Source organism: Rattus norvegicus, chromosome 5, assembly GCF_036323735.1.
Source record: "Rattus norvegicus strain BN/NHsdMcwi chromosome 5, GRCr8, whole genome shotgun sequence".
Taxonomy (NCBI): Eukaryota; Metazoa; Chordata; class Mammalia; order Rodentia; family Muridae; genus Rattus; species Rattus norvegicus.
Genome location: NC_086023.1, coordinates 52,472,700 through 52,490,651, shown reverse-complemented (window position 1 = coordinate 52,490,651; position 17,952 = coordinate 52,472,700). Strand labels below are relative to the sequence as shown.

The following is a 17,952-nucleotide window of genomic DNA, read 5'->3' as shown; positions in this document are numbered from 1 at the left end:
AGAAAAGGAGGATCTGTCACCCAAGCTGACCTGGAACTCCTGATCCTCCTGCCTCAGCTCTCTGAGAAGCAGGATTATAGACATTCTCCATAGGCCTAGATGGGTTTAGTTATGAGACGGGCTCAGATACGCCAGGTTGGCCTTGAGTATGTAGCTGAGGCCAGCCTTGGGCTCCTCCTCCTCCTACCTCCTCCTCTCAGATGTTGGGACTATAGGTGTGTACCAGAACACACACCCTTACAAAACAAAAGATTATTGACTCCCAGCCAGGACTACTACTTCTTCTTTTTTTTTTTTTTTAAGATTTATTTATTTTAGTTATATGACCACACTGAAGCTGTCTTCAGACACACCAGATGAGGGCATCAGATCTCATTACAGATGGTCGAGATCCACCATGTGGTTGTTTAGAATTGAACCCAGGACCTCTGGAAGAGCAGCCAATGCTCTTAACTGCTGAGCCATCTCTCCAGCCCCTAGATGCTTTCTTATATAAGAGGTAAGTAAATATCAAAAATGGGAGACTTTCTCTAAACTAAGAATTGGATAAACTCTCTACATCAGTGTTTGTAATTCGATCTCTGCACTGATTAAAATCTCAGGTCTCCGTGCCTGCATAGCAAGCACTTTACCCACTACCGTATCCCTTAGCCCCTGGGTTTTTACTTTTTGAAACAAGGTTTCATGTAACCCAGGCTAAACTTTGTTACATACCAGAGACCAGACTTAAATTTCTTATCTTCCTGTCTCCACTTCTTAAGGGCTGGGATTAGTCTTGAACTACCACACCTAATCTTCATTTTTCTTGCACGTTTTCCTTCCAATATTATAATATAATATAAGAAGGGCTTCATGTACTTAATAAGTCGAAAGAAAAGCTAGAAAACAAGTCAACGGTTGAACTATACTCTTTTGCCCATGGCTACCTCTTAAGCCCCCAGTTTCTCTGTGGAATAGTTGGAGCCACTCCTTGAGTTGTGATTAAAAAAAAAAAAAATCATTTAGGAAACTTCTGCTTCGGAGAGTATTCATACCCCTTAGGGAAGATGCATTTTAAAAATGGACAGTGCTCCTACAAGGTGTTCTTAGAGTGCTGGCATTTTCTTCTGTAAGCTTTTGTAATGGGGGAAATTATAATTCCAAAAACACAAGCTTTAAAGACCTGTTAGCACACCGTGGAGTGAGTAACCCTTGGAGACCAAGCATTCTACTGGCTAGTCAGCCTGGAAACAGCCACTCGACCAATCCACTGCCTGGAAACAGTCTTGGTCCAATCAGCCTCCTAGAAACTCTACCCCAACCAATCAGGGGTTTTCAAAGAATTATTTCCCCCTAAAATCTGCCCCTGCTGTCTGACAAACCGAAACCAGAACAATAAAATGTTCCTGAATTTGCTTCTCCACTGACTTCCTCAGCCCCAGATGGGCTGTGGCCAGCTTGACAGACAAGCATTCTGCCCTCGGTGGAATTCTTGTTGCAACAAGTAATTTTTTTTTTAACCACATCATATCATTTTTGGGCTGAGGTAAGCAATAGATTTAAAATATATTATGATAGTTGTTCCAGTGTGGATTCATGTGAGGAAGTTTTTGTTTGGTGTGCAATCCTGGCTACCCATGAGAATCAGCTGCATAGTGGTTTAAATTCCTGGTACCCAGACCGACTGAGTCTGAGTTTCATCTCATTCCTCGTTAACTTCAGCAGGTGACTGGGTGTAGATTCATTTAGAGAAGCAGCACTTCACTAAGTCTTAGCAGGACTGGCAAGCTCCAGGAGAGGTGGCTTCTGGTGAGTTTGCTTTATTTTGCTGTGTGTGGCTTAGTAGGTTTTTCTGCCTGGAGGCTGTAAATATGAAGGAAGTTACAGAAAGGCACCCAGGACTTGGTAAGGGCAGGACTGGGTCATCTGAACTCTCTGAGGGCATAACATGGTGGTGAGAGCTTACAGTTGTAGTGTTGCAATGATTTTACCTTCCCTCAGTTTTCCCTGTTAGAACACCTTCATTTCATGTCATTTCTTGGGGACCCTGGGTCTGTATTTGACGTTTAATTCTACCATCCACCAAAGGTCGATCAAAATGAGGGAGTGAATTATCTATTTGGTGAGGTATCATAGGATAAAGCAGTCAGCATTGTGGCCGGTACATTCACCATATACAGCAAACCAAGAGTTAATACAAAATGGTTGAGGTGACCCAATTGCAGGGCTTCCTAAGAGGTGATCAGTAAGCCGCAGTGCCGGGTCTCAGAGAGGAGCCTGCGGCAGTGTGTTCAAATGCTTCCTCAGGCCTGCTCTGCAACCAAAGAGACTGTAATCTAATCACTTCTGTAATGTGGGTGAGCATTTCAGGTACTACTACTAAAGTCATGGAAGGTGTTTCTGGCCGCATACTGCGTAGACTGGGACAGGGCAGGGTGAGATTCTCTGTGCATTTCTGGCATCATATGAAACAAAATACATCACTACAGGGGCTCTTCTCTAAAGGGGGGGGGGGTGCCTTCCTGAATTATTGAGATTAGAAAAAAAGCTACATATATTCTAACTAACTCCACCCAATGTATCATCAGGCCCTTTTGGTAGTGGAACCCCTTGGGGGAGTATCAAGCCAGATCCATTCACAGCCTGGCTCTGGGAGTTATAATCATAGTGCAGCCTGGTCCTTTAAAATCTTCCATTAACCAGGCATGGTAGCATATACCTGTGCTCATGAAGTTGGAGGATCAGTGTGAGTTCCGGGCCAGGCAGGGCTACCTTACAAGATCCAGGCTCAAAAATCAAAACAGCTGCCAAGATGGCTCCTTTGTAAAGGCACTTGTCACTAAGCCTGGGAAATTGAATTTTATCCCTATAGTCACATAACAACAGAAGGAGACAATCCACTCGGCAAGCTGACCTTTGACCCACGTACAAGCTCTGTGCCCTACCCCTTGCGTTCTCTCTCTCTCTCTCTCTCTCTCTCTCTCTCTCTCTCTCTCTCTCACACACACACACACACACACACGTTTAAAAATTAAAACAAGGGCTGGAGAGATAGCTCAGCAGTTAAGAGCACCCGACTGCTCTTCCAGAGGTCATGAGTTCAATTCCCAGCAACCACATGGTGGCTCACAACCATCTGTAAAGAGATCCGATGCCCTCTTCTGGTGTGTCTGAAGACAGCTACAGTGTACTCATATATAATAAATAAATAAATCTTTTAAAAAAAAATTAAAACAAAAACTCTCAAAGCACAATGTACAATAGGAAAATATTTTTAATAATTGTGTTTTTTGAGATTATAATATAATTACATCATTTCCTCCTTCCCTTTTCTTCTCCTAAACCTTCCCATGTCCCCAACCCATGTTGTTTTCTTTCAAATTTAAGGATTCCTCTTCCTTTAATTGCTGTTAAACCCGTGCATACACACACACACACACACACACACACACACACACACACACACACGGATATAACCTACTCAGTCTGAATAACCTTACTCGCATGGTTTGTTTGGTTTCAGGGCTGACCGTTCGGTGCTGGATACTGTCGGTGTGCTCTTCTCTGGGGAAGGCTATTTCTTAGCCGCCTGTGGTTCACTGTGAGGCATTGAAGTCTCCTGGGCTCCCACCCCCACCCATGACACAGCAAATCTTTTGGGTTCAGACTCCATCTTAGAGAATCTGACCTAAGGTTCGACGCACGTTAACTAATAGGCCAGTACCCAGCACCCAGTTCCCAGGTTACCCCCAAGACCCGTGTCTAGCTCCAGCTTCCAGGTTATTCCCCAACAAATCTGCACCCCCAGGTCGCAAGCCTGCCCCTGACACCTCACTTCCTAACAATCATCAATCAGGAGGAAAACAGAAGTTAAGTTTATGGTTTGGCTCCCAGCACCAGCCGATTTTGTTAAAGGTCATAATGGCTTCCCAGTCAAATGCGTACCAGGCTAGATACCCACTTCTTGCCTCTATAAATGCTTGCCTAAAACTAGGCTCAGGGCTCCACCTTCCTGCTGTGTCAGGGTTGGCAGGGAGCCCAAGCTCCAGCTTAGGTAAAGAGACCGCAGTGCAATTGCATCGGAATGGGCTCCTTGGTGGTCTTTCGGGGGTTCATGAATGTTTCCTGGCAATGTTCGCATGTCTGTTGTTCCTGTTCAGCTCCTCATCGGGCGGTTAGGTTGGTGAAGCCTCATGAGTGTGGCTTCTGGCAATACTAGGAGACCCGACATCACAGCAAGTTCCCTGACGCTCTCTGGACCTTACAGTGTTTTGCCGCCTCTTTTGTGATGTATCGCAAATGAACAGGAGTTGTGTTGTAGTTTTGTCAGTGGGACTGGGCTACACAACTCTACGTTTTGATTAGTTTTAATTTTCTGTAGTGGTCCACGTCTGTGCAAAGAGAAGTTTCTGCAGTGAGGGGTGATGACTGTATTTATGTGGGTAGATTCTGGAGAAGGATCAAGTTTTTTTTTTTGTTTTTTTTTTAATTGAGACAGGGTCTTTCATAGCCCAGGCTAGCCCTAAGCTCTCCATGTACCCAAAGATGATCTACAGGGCCTTCTGGCTCAACCTCTCAATTTCTGGAATTACAGGGTGGGACTGCAACCCCCAGCTTACGTTGTACAGAGGCAAGCCCTCTACACCTCCCTGCCTAGGAAAAATAAGACTTAAGTCTTGTTTTGATTTGTATGTCTGTCTGTGTATCCCATGCATCCCTGGTATCTTTGGAGGCCAGAAGAGACATCAGATCCTCTGGGATTCAAGTTATGGGCATGTAACTGCCACGTGGGAAGCTGTCATGTGGTACTGGGAACCAAACCCAGGTCCTCTGAGAGAGCAGCTAGTGCGCTCACCCAGCCAGCATCTTGGCAGCCCTACATTTAATCACATCTTAGTTAGAGCTGACTTTTCTTATTCACCTCCACTGATCACAGTGATAAAAGCAGATCCCATGGACATGAAGGACATAGGGAAAATTCTGTTCTTCCGATATCTAAAAGGTACCTTAATAACTTACGTTATAGAACTGGGAAGGGAGTTTAGTTGATAGAGTGCCTGCTTAGCAAGCATGAGGAGGCCTCAGGTTCTATCCACAACAGCGGATGAATCAGGCACGGTGGCTCGGGTCTGTGATCCCAGCACTTGGGAGGTAGGGGCAGAAGGTAGGAGGATCTGCTGATCAAGGTCATCCTCGACTCTAAGGGGGATTTGAGGCCAGCCTGGGCTACATGAAACCCTGTGTTCAGACGAGCAAAACCATTCAGATAGATTAAGTCTCTCAAGCTGCTTAGCTATTTGTGAGATTGCATTTTTTTTGCTAGGAGATAGCGCCTGCTTTTCCATCGCCGCTGACAATTGCACAAGTCTGGACCGCTGGCCGCAGACGGAATGAGAGTGGTTAGGGACTCAGCCCTTAGCGCCAGGCCTGTCTCGCTTGCAGCAAGCCCTGGGCTCCATTCCTAGCCTCGGACAAAACCATAAGTAAGGTGAAGCATGACTGTAACCCCAGTACTCCTGAGCTGAAAGTCATCCTCCTCTGCTCGAGAGGACGCTCAGGGCCAGCCTGTCTGGGAATCAATTAATTAATTAACTTACTCAATGACCTGCATAGAAATCTTTTCATTAAAATATGTGAGCTTTGATAACATTCTTAAATATGTACTTGTTCTCAAACGAGAGCAGAGGATAAAACATTTGAAAAATAATGCTTGACTCTTAAGATTTCTCTTTGTAACTTTTGAAGGAAAGAATCGTCAAGATCTTTCTCATCCAATGATCTGAACTTGTATCTGTGCTTCTCCCTGGTCATTAAGTCCCTTTTCCTTACTTGGGGGGATCGGCCTTTGTTTACTGTATAGTCTGAAAGGAAAGTGGTTTTCCTTTCTGCTGCTCCAAGACCTCAGTGAAGTAGGAAAAGGACCCCGCACAGGTGGCCCCAGACAACGGGCATCACACAGGCGGGGCCAGGAAGGAGAAACCAAGTGGCTTACGGTTCTGTTCAGTATTTCATAAGGAGGAGATATATTTCTGGTTTTTAATATGTAAGACTTGCTAAGGCTGTCGGTAGAGAGCTGCCTGGCAGGCACTCAGGAGGCTCTGGGTTTGCTCTCCAGCACAGAATGAACTAGGTGCAGTGGTCTATGTGCAGCTAATCCCAGCGCTAGGCAGGCGAAGGAAGGAAAATCAGAAACTTGAGGACGTCCGTGGCTACATAAGAATTCAAGGCCAGCCCAGGTACTCAAGACCTGTCTAAATAAACAGAGTGAGAAGTTTCTCTGTAGCCCACATTGGCCTGGAAATCAGCTAGATTACAAAACTATTTATTTTCCAAATACTCCTTGTCTCTTAAGTTGACATTTCTTTTTTTTTCCCCCTTTTCTTTTTTTCGGAGCTGGGGACCGAACCCAGGGCCTTGCGCTTGCTAGGCAAGCGCTCTACCATTGAGCTAAATCCCCAACCCCCAAGTTGACATTTCTTAATGTGTAGAAATACTAGCTGAGGGGCTGGGGATTTAGCTCAGTGGTAGAGCGCTTACCTAGGAAGCGCAAGGCCCTGGGTTCGGTCCCCAGCTCCGAAAAAAAGAACCAAAAAAAAAAAAAAAGAAATACTAGCTGAAACAAAACAAAACAGAACACTTTTTAGTGAGACCGGGTTGTGGGTGTTCTGAATCGACCCAAGCAAAGGGAGACACCTCGGTATCAGTTCAGGCGTCTCAGCGGCAGGGCGGGTCAGCTTCAGAAGACTGACCACAGAACTACCTTGCAGAAGCCTCTTTTCTTTACACAGAAGGCGCCTTTTAGCAGGTCAGTGTCCACACACCAACATCTCTCATCTGATTTAGGAGCTGTCTGAAGGAACCATTGCCTAAGCAATTCTCGGTCACACTAGACTTCCTGGTTTGCCAAGCAAGGGCAAATCAGCAGCGCCGATAACAACTGCTGACTATTCACAAAAGGTTACTTCAAAGCCTAGGTGCCGGAATTCATACCAGATACAACGGCTCTGCTGATATTTCCACCGTAGCCCAGGCTGGCCTTGACCTTCTGACCATCCTACCCCGACCTCCCAGGTGCTGGTATTACAGGTGTGTGTCATATCACACTTGATTAGTAATAGCATTTCTGTGCTCGGGGTTCCATGGGATAGACTTTCCCAGCCTTTAAATTTAATAGAACTGTGATTATAGTCAAGGTGCTTCCTTCTGTGCACTGTATAGGATTGGGTCTGTCCTTGTGATTGTTGGCTAGCGGTCTCTGCTTTGTGTTCGTTGACCGTTAGTTCGTTTATTGAGTTAGCTCATACCGTGTCCTAGTATTGCAATGCTGTCCCCTTCACCTGCCTAGTCTTGGGACTACGGGTAGTTAGCACCACAGCTGGCTCAGTTGTAGCCATCACTCCTCGCCGAAGCTCTGTAAAAAGCCCCTTGCTTTAGCCTGGATGTGTGAGTTCACTGAGCCCCACCTGTGAGATCAGTGACCCCACCCCAGAGCTGCCTCCCAGTAAACCTGCCTTTATCTACTTTTAATCTGGTCAAATCTGGCCTATATCTGTGTCACCAAGGGAGAGAAAATGACCATCAGTACGTATTTGATTAATCATGTCTGGAGTGGATACGTTCACTGTCTTGCTGGGGTTGTGGTTTGTCCTTTTGTCTTTATGTTCTCTGTCCTTTGACGTTTCAGTTTGTCCTACTCTGTTTAGTGTTTTCCCCCCTAGTCTATTTCCTTGGCTTTTGCGCTCATGTTTAGAAGATTTTTTTTTTGTTTACAATATGTATTCTTACTGGGTGTTGTGGCACATGCCTGGAACCCCTGCACTTAGGAGGTTAAGGCAGGATCTTATGTTACTGGACAGCCTGAATTATACAGGGAGACCATGTCCCCAGAACAAAAACAAAAGGACAAAAACAAAAGCAAAGATCTGGACTTGTAGCTCAGGGGTAGAGTCCCTTCCTAGTATGTGTAAAGCCCTAGTTTTATTGTCTAGAACAACAAGAAAAAACACATACAAGGCTGGATGTATTGGCACACAGCATATCTGTAATTCTAGCACCATGGAGGCAGAAGTGGTGCGTGCGTGTGTGTGTGTGTGTGTGTGTGTGTGTGTGTGTGTGTGTGTGTCCTGTAAGTTTAAGGCCTCCCAGGGCTATTAGCAAAATCTTGTCAAGAAAGAGAGGAAGAAAAGATTCAGGGAGCAGAGAGAGAGAGAGAGAGAGAGAGAGAGAGGCCTGCTAACAAATAAAAGATGGCTAGATAAATAGATTGAACTTATGATAAAGAAAACATAGCAACACATTAGTTGTAAAATCTAAGCGATTCTTTTTACGGTTGGTTTATTGGCCTGAGACAGGGTCTGACGTAGCTCTAACAGCCTCAGGCTTATGGTCTGAGACTTACTGCTCTTCCTGTTTCTGCCTTCTCATAAGTGTTGGGATTGTGGGTTTCTCTAAAATCACAGCCAGCCTTTTACCTTTGTTCTTTGAAACTTCTCGTAGTAGAAATGTTGGGTGAAAAAGCCAAACTTCTAATTTGATGTATCAAATTTTGAATTTTTATGTTAATTATATAATGAAAATTTTTTAAAAATGCACTTAAATTTGTCCTGCTTACTGTTTCAAAGCTCGCTTCTGAGACTCCTCACTTTTGGACCAGGCTGGACTCCTAACTGACTCTCTCTCTCTCTCTCTCTCTCTCTCTCTCTCTCTCTCTCTCTCTCTGAAGGCTTACTTACCCTTACCTAGTTTCAGTCTAATCCAGCTTCCTCCTCTTCCTCAGTAAGCACATCAAACAGATCACTTCCTCAAGTCCCCACATGGCCCAACCTAGATTTTGGCTAGCTTAAACCCAACCTTCTTCTGGAAAATTCTTCCTGTTACTCAGGTTGAAGGTCACTTCCCAAGCAAAGCAGTCCCTGGTCTCCCAAGCTGGTTTTCTGCCCTAGAGGGACTGCTGGAAAGCACCTTGCAGAGGCTGAAACCCTAGTCATAATGGAACCATGGGATTTCCCAACCCCAAAAAGCAGGTGTCATTAATAGATGGTGACCACGGTAATTACTCTGAGAAGAAGGGACAAGCATATCTAAAAATCACAAATGAAAAGCCTGTTTTAAGTCACAAATGGGGGCACAAGCCTGGAATCCCAGTGCCTGGGAAATGGAAACAGGAAAATCAGGATTCAAAGTCATCCTCAGATACATAAGAGAACTTCAGGCTAGCCTGGACAACATGAGACTCTTTCTGAATGTGTGTGTGTGTGTGTGTGTGTGTGTGTGTGTGTGTGTGTGTGTGTGTGTGTGTGAATATTTGGGTCTAGAAAATTATATTTGTTTGTTTTGCATGTCATGTAATTGTTGAGGTCCGGAAATTGCCTCACAACTCACACAGACTTCGATCTTGGTCAGAGAGGGAGAGTTTATTGAGCATATGCCCCAGGACTGGTAAACCAGGGCCATGGTCCAGATTCGGGAATTGAACCATGACACCGAGTTAAGGTCCTACAAGGTTTTTAAGCCCCCAATCTACAAACATCCGTGCCAAGTTAGTCCACCGAACAGGACTTAGAGGTAGGGGATTTCCTAGGAACACATCTTTGTTGTACATTTATCCTGCTCCCATTGTTGGGGTGTTCAGCTGTGGCAGGGGACTTGTCTAATAATATTCACGTTTTAACTTGTCAACCAGGATGTTGTCTAACATTCATGTCTTAACTTTCCAACCAGGATGTCTCTTTCTGCCAAGTAGGATGTCAGTTCCCAGGGAGGTCTTGGGAACTTAAAAGTTGCTAGACCACTACTCAAAATGGAAGTCTTAATTTAAATAGTTTGTCTCTCTTGTGTTGGGGTCCATCCCAGGGACAACTTATACCATAAAAGCTTATACGCAGGTACAGGAAGTGCTGTTGGGTGGTTGTTTTGGGCCCAAGTTTATTGTAGGTAACTATACAAAACCGTTCTGCTGACATTTATAGTGGTTTCTTTCCAAGGGCACAGAATATAACAGAACACGTAATCAGTCTTGGCATTAGAAAGTTTCCTAGTAACCGCAGAAACCTATGAGAAAGTTTCCTTATAATGACAGGCTCTGCAGGTATCACTTACCTAGGCCTTAACAGTAATAACAAATATACTTCCTTGATGTCCCACAAGTGGTAAAAGAAACCAGATGTGCTGGCTCGTTACTGTGATCTCATACTTGGTAGAGTGGTTCACACCTATAATCCCACACTTGAGAGGCAAAGGCAGGAGCATCATAGGAAGTTCAAGGCCAATCTGGTCTACATAGTGAATTCTAGACTAGTCAGTTCTAGGATATATAATGAGAAACTGTTTCAAAAACAAGACTGAGCAAAATAAAACAAAATGTGACTATATTCTCTGGAATCATGACTACTTCAAGAAGACACACACACACACACACACACACACACACCACACACCACACACACACCCCACACATCACACACACATACACACATACACACCACACATACACACCACACCACACACACATACACACATATCACACATACCACACATACACACACAACACCACACACACACAAACACCACACATACACACACAACACCACACACACATACACCACACATACCACACATACACACACACATACTACACACACACATACCACACATACACACACCACACCACACACACACACATACACACACACCACACATACCACACACACACACACCACATACACCACTACATACACACCACTATACACACACACACACACATACACACATACCACACATACACACCACACCACACACACATACAACACACACACACACACATACACATACACCACACATACACACCACACCCCACACACACATACAACACACACACACACACACACACACACACACACACACACACTTTGTAAGACTGACAAACTGCATGGCCCCATCAGAATGCAAACTTTATGAAGGCAGAAACATAGGCACAACCCATTATCCTAGCACTCAGGAGACAGAAACAAGGATCATCTCCACAAATTCAAGGCCAGTATGGTCAACATGGTGGGTTCCAGAACAGTTGGGTCTATACAGCAGGACCCTTGTCTCTACAAAACAAAACAAGATGGCTGAAGACGTAGCTCAGTCGGTAGAGTGTGTGCTTGTCACACAGAGCCCTGGTTCTATCCCTAGCACTCACAACTTCATTTTCCTCATCATCTTCAATTTCTTTCTCCTGCTCTCTGCGCCTGGTTCCTCTCATTTCTGTTTCACTCTTGCTCTTGGCATGGATGTATCTAGCAATATCCTTTCCAAACGTCTTAAAAGAACACAACGTTTCATCTTCTCGTCTAAATGAGCTTTATTGCTCTTGGCCATATCGTCAAACTTCTACTTTCCTCTGCAGACATGGTCTTCCAGTCCTCTGGGGCATTCTCCCCAGAACTCTGTGGAGGTGACCAGGGAGCCAGAGAGATGTTTTCTGTGCTCTTCCTGGGGAGACAGCACAGAAGGCCTATGAGGAACTTTACTCTTATGTCACTGGGGTCTCCTTGCCCATGTCCCCAAAGGTGACAAGAAAAGAAAGGGTGAAAAAAGACCTCAATGTTCTTTAAAGACGACCATCTGAACATCACCCCACAGTGAAGAGTGAGTACCCAGGCCTGTCTACTGGAGACACTGCATAAACGTTGGCTGAGATGTGGCCTGCACAGTCAGCGTGCTGCAGGCACCAGGTTATCCCACAAGACCAGTAGGACACTTCTTCCCCAAGCTTCAGTAGAACCTGGTTTATCAGTAAAATACAGTCCTCAGCCTCCTCTTTTTGCTTTGATTGATACTTTGAATTTATTGTCATCAATGCTGAAAATACTGCCTAAATATGTAACACAGAATGGCAGAAGTGTTTAAAGCCACATCTAACCCAAGTCAAAACACTCACCTCTTCCTCTTCCTCTTCTTCCTCCTCCTCTTCCCCTTCCTCTTCCCCCTCCTCTTCCTCCTCTTCCTCCTCCTCTTCCTTTTCTTCCTCCTCCTCTTCTTCTTCATCAAAACTCAAGTCAGCAACTAAAACATCAATTTTATTTTTGCCATTTCTGATTGCTTTATTTTCTATGACTTTGGAAACTAACCACATGAAAGACAAAATTGGCAAATGTTCCCTCTACTCTCAAACTCTCATTTATTAGTGTACTACTCAATCTTTAAAAGAAACCCTCTCAACACCCCCTCAAAAAGAAAAAAAGAGGAAGGAAGGAAAGAAGGAAGGAAGGAAGGAAGAAAGGAAGAAAGGTAGGTCTCCTTTCATGGAAGATAATTTAAAAAAGAAATGGAGAAAATGTGCCAAATATTCAAGGTTGGAATCATGTATAAGATGTGTTTTCTTTCTCCTCTCTGAGTCTTTCACAGTGTGTATGTTTTTACTTATGTCTTTGTGTAAGAAAACAAAAACATGAATAATAATTGAGGTGAGGATTGAAGGCACACAGAGAATCAACGTTCTGTGACAGTTCCGTGGTTAAGAGAACATTTTGTTCTAAAGGACCCAAGCTCAGTTCTCAGCATTCAGGCAGCTCTGAACTGGCTGTGACTGCAACTCCAGGAGGAGGATCAGATGCTGCTAGCGTCTGAGAACACCCACAGATCCACACACACACATGCATTTCTGATTTCTTTATTTTCTATGACCTTTGGAAACTAACCACATGAAAAACAAAATTGGCAAATGTCTTGAAATCTGTAAAACATAAGTTCCCTCTACTCTCATTTAATAAATAATAAATATTTTCTCAAATAATAAAGTTTATTATAATAAACTTTAACTAGGCATAGTATTACACCCCCTCAATTCCAGCACTTGGGAGACAGAGGCAGGCAGACTTCTGTGAGATTGAGGCCAGCCTGGTCTGTATAGTGGCTTCCAGAGAGATATAGTAAGACCCTTCTCAGGAAATAACAGCAGCAGCAACAACCTTTGTAAAGGAGACGGTTCCTTATAACTATGTGCCCCCACACTCATTCTCAAGACACATTATCTTTTTATTATTTTTCATGTATTTTATATATAAATACACTATACCTGACTTCAGACACACCAGAAGAGGGCATCAGATCCCATTACAGATGGTTGTGAGCCACCATGTGGTTGCTGGGAATTGAACTCAGAACCTCTGTAAGAGTAGCCAGTGCTCTTAACCGCTGAGCCATCTCTCCAGCCCCCTCAAGATAAGGTATTAACTGTTCTAGTCATGAGCATTTCCAAGACGAGATTCTATCTTTGTTTCCCACAGCTCTGGTTATCAGAAAATCCATGCCTTCCTTTATGGGGGAGTTTGGTCTGGCTGGCGCTAGCATTTCCCTTCCAGGGTTCTCCACTCTCAGCTTCGCTTCTGGAGGCATTGCTTCTGGTTCTCCCTCTCTGTCTTCAATGGAAGCCGCTGATACTGAACCAGTGTTTGGAGCAGGAGCCTCAACACTGGCCCTAGCTTTCTTGATCCGGTCTGGTGGGTCGGGTGGATGTTTCCTCTGTTTTCTGACCATCTATGGTCACTCTAGACTTGGAGATCTTGTGGGCTTTGTTGGGAAGTTTACAGCTTCTTCAGCCGATCAGTTTTCAGCCCTGTTCTGGGAACTTTTCCCTCCATGATTCCAGTGGTTCCGGTTTGCTGCAGCACCTCAGCCAGTTTCTCTCTGGATTTCCTGTCTGCCATTTCATGCTCTTCTACCTGCCCTGAAGCCCCGACACAGACTCAAAACAGCAATGCTAAAAATCAAACATGTAAACACAACACGATCCAAACATCTGTTGCTCTTAGACATGCTACTGAGGGATGATGGTAGAGAAATGTTATAAACCCTTTACTTTCGCTAATTAAACCATTACGTTTCTGTAAGGACAGAAGATCTTATGCACAGCAAAACGCTTCGATTTATGACTCCTTGTGATTGTTTAGAAGCTGAGCAGAGGTGTGCGAGGAAGTGTTTGTTGTCGCGAGGGCCTGAGTAGTGCAGTGCGCATGCTCTGCCTTGAGAGCTAAGGCTGCTGTGAGTTGCACCACGTAACATGTGGGCTGAGCATTGTTAGAAATGTCTTGTGTTCACCCCGTGTGATAGTTTCAATAAGAACGGCCCCCAGAGGTTCATATGTTTGAATGCTTAGGGAATGGCATTATTTGAAAGAATTAGGAGGTGTGGCTTTGTTGAAGGAAGTGTGTCACTGGGGTGGGCTTTGAGGTTTCAGAAGCCCTAGCTAGGCTCAGTGTCTCTCTCCCTGCTGCCTGTGGATCTGGACGCAGAACTCTCAGCTACTCTCCAGCACCTTGTCTGCCTGCCTGCTGCCATGCTCCCCACCATGATGATAATGGACTAAGCCCCGGAAACTGTAAGCCAGCCCAATTTCTATTTTTTTTTTTTTTTTTAGTTGAGCCAATGTCCAAACATGTCTGTCCTGAACACATAATTATTCACATTCAATGATTATTATTCACCCTTTTTTTTTCCTTTTCTCCATCTTTATTAAATTGGGTACTTTTTATTTACATTTCAATTGTTATCACCTTTCCCAGTTTCCAAGCAAACATCCCCCTAACCCTTCCCCCTCCCCTTCTATATGGGTGTTCCCCTCCCCATTCTCCTCCCCATACCACCCTCCACCAATTTCTTTTTTAATAAGAGCTCTTTCTTTTAAGTTGCTGTGGTCATGGTGTCTCTTCACAGCAATAGAACACTGACTTAGATACCCCAGTTTTGTCAAAAATTTCACAACCACCACACCCAATCACAGGACTGGCAAATGTTTATAATATGTAGTATTGAACAGTGAAAATAATATGGCTGGGCTGGAGAGGTGACTCAGTGCTTAAAAGCACTGGCTGCTCTCTCAGAGGACCTGCATCCAGTTCTCAGCATCCACACGGTAGCTCACAATTGCTTGTAACTCCAATTCCAGGGGGCTCTAACATTCTCTTCTGGCCTCACTGGGCACATAGGTGCACAGACATACACACAGATAAAATACTCATACATAAAACAAAAATAATGTTTAAAAGGGGAAGGAATAGGGGGCTAAAAGATGGCTTGGGTGTGTGCTGTCAAACTGATGGCATGGCTTCTGTCCAGAAACCCATAATGCACTGGTTCTCCTGATGCTATCACCCTTTAACAAAGCTCCTCATGCTGTGGGGACCCCAAACCATAACATTATTCTTGTTGCTATTTCGTAACTGTAACTTTGCTCCTGTTATGTATCGTAATGCAAACATCTGTGTTTTCCAATGGTCTTAAGGTGACCCCTGTGAAGGGGTCACTGACCTTCTTCCCAAAGTGGTCGTAACCCACAGGTTCAGAATCTCTACCATAATGGAAGGAGAGAACCAACTTCCACAAGTTATCCTCTGGCCTCCATACTGTGGCATGTGTGTGCCCTCCCATACCCACACATAGAAATAAAATATAATTAATAGTAATAACAAAAAGAGGACTAGTCATGGTGGAACATGGTTTTACTATCAGCACTCAAGATGCAGAAGCTGGTGGGTCTCTGTGTGTTCAAAGCCTGTCTAGTCTCATAGTGAGTTCCAGGCTAGTCATAGCTGTATAGTGACATTGTTCAAAAAACAAACAAGTAAGCAAGCAAACCAAACCAAACCCAGATAGACCTCTGTAAGGTCAAGACCACCCCGGTCTAGAGAATAACTTCCAGGCTAGCCAGGATTACTTGAGAAGACCCTGTCACATAAAGACAAAGGGTAAAGAAAGGGAAGAGAAGCTTACTGAAATTTTAAAGTATCCTTCATAAGAAATCTCTGGTGCTGGGCTAGAGAGATGGCTCAGTGGTTAAGAGTACTGGCTGTTCTTCCTGAGGACCAGGGTTCAATTCCGAGCACCCACATCAGACAGACAGATCATAGGAAATGTGACTTGCACCGACACGTTCCTATCTTCACACATCTATGTGTGTAACATAAAACATTAAAAGAAGGAATCCTCTGTGCCAACTTTGAAACAGAACAACTAGGAACAGTTTCTCAGAAAGGACCAATTTGTATCAAATCAGAAATCTGTCCTTTTGATGTTAGTCAAAGTAGCCACTTAGAAACAATCAATTTTTAAAAAGAACACAGAGTACTTCTAAAAAGATTTATCACCAATATGGGTTTCCGTTTTTAACTTAATGACTCACCAGCAAAATCCTCTAAAACTGGAGGTCTTCTTACTGTGTATCAACCTGCTAACCAGGAATCGCTGAGAACCCATTTTTCCTATTAATGGTGCCTAACCATGAGCAGGGAGTTAGCCGTGTTGCCCAGGGAACCTTTCCTTCTATGACTGAGCCTGTTTCGTGGGGAGTAGCAGTGGATCGAGCAGAGGTGGTGGCAGGGAACTGGACCCTTAAGTGATAGACTGGCTGGTTTTGTGTATCAACTTGACACAAGCTGGAGTTATCACAGAGAAAGGAGCCTCCCTTGAGGAAATGCCTCCATGAGACCCAGCTGTAAGGTATTTTCTCAGTTAGTCATCAAGGGTAGGAGGGCCCATTGTGGGTGGTGCCATCCCTGGGCTGGTGATCTTGGGTTCTATAAGAAAGCAAGCTGAGCAAGCCAGTAAGTAATATCCCTCCATGGCCTCTGCATCAGCTCCTGCTTCCTGACCTGCTTGAGTTCCAGTCCTGACTTGCTTTGATGATGAACAGCAATGTGGAAGTGTTAGCTAAATAAACCCTTTCCTCCCCAACTTGCTTCTTGGTCATGATGTTCGTGCAGGAATAGAAACCTGACTAAGACAAGTGGCAAGTTTAATTCCGTAACTACAGCAACAAAGGCTGATGTTCTCAGGTGTGTGAGTACTGCTAGAGCTCTTGCATATATACACACAAAAGAAGAGAGTCTGGAAAAGAAAGTCATTATTTATTTATTTATTTATTTATTTTTGGTTCTTTTTTTCGGAGCTGGGGACCGAACCCAGGGCCTTGCGCTTCCTAGGTAAGCGCTCTACCACTGAGCTAAATCCCCAGCCCCAAGTCATTATTTATTAATTATCATTATCACATGTTCTTCTGAGACACTGTCTTAGGCAGTCAGGCTAACCTTGAACTGTTATTCCCTCTGCCTTCACCTCTCAAGTGTTAGAATTACAGGCCTGTGCCACCATATACATATACTTATCTACCTATCTACGTGTGTGCGTGTGTGTATGTATCTTCTTTTTTTTTAAGATTTATTTATTATATATATAAGTACACTGTAGCTGTCTTCAGCCACACCAGAAGAGGGCATCAGATCTCATTACAGATGGTTGCGAGCCACCATGTGGTTGCTGGGATTTGAACTCAGGACCTCTGGAAGAGCAGTCAGTGCTCTTAACCGCCGAGCCACCTCTCCAGCCCTGTATGTATCTTCTATCTACATCTGTATCTATCTGTATCTATCATCTATCTATCCACCCACCCATACCCCTACTTTCTGATCTATCTGCCTGCCTGTCTGTCTGCCTGTCTGTCTGTCTGTCTATTTTGGCAGTCTCCTACAGCACATGCTAGCCTCTGTACTTGCTATTGTACCCAAGGCTGTCCCTGAACTCCTGTTTCTCCTTCCTCCATCTTCCAAAGAGCTAAGAACACAAGTGTACATTACAGCAACACACCTAGCTAGAAGGTTTTCTTTTTCTTTTTAAAATCTGCATACAAAGCTACATGTTCTCTTGTGACACTTTGATACATACTTAGGTTGTATGTATGTATGTAACTTAGGTTAGAGATGGGTCCTAGTCTCACTCCCTCCTGTCTGCACCTAGCCCTTGCTTAAGCCCGTCCTCTTGCAGTTTCCCCTCCCACTCATATCACATGTTCTCTGGTATTCTCCCACCCCTTTCTCTGAAGGCCTCTGTCACCTTCTCCTGGTCCTTTTCTATTTCTCTGGCGTCTATTCATATGCACTCCCACACAGATACACACACACACACACACACACACACACACACACACACAAACAC

The 17,952-nt window shown here is 44.3% G+C and overlaps 1 protein-coding gene across 1 annotated transcript in view; it reads left to right on the top strand.

Moving 5' to 3' along the window:
• Positions 1-1,348: 1,348 nt before the first annotated feature.
• Positions 1,349-17,952, top strand: part of Pnrc1 (proline-rich nuclear receptor coactivator 1) — a 45,904-nt gene continuing 29,300 nt past the window's right edge. Inside the window, exon 1 of the mRNA XM_039109351.2 lies at positions 1,349-1,525. The gene's annotated coding sequence lies outside the window, so the exon portion shown is untranslated. The remainder of the gene's footprint in view (positions 1,526-17,952) is intronic.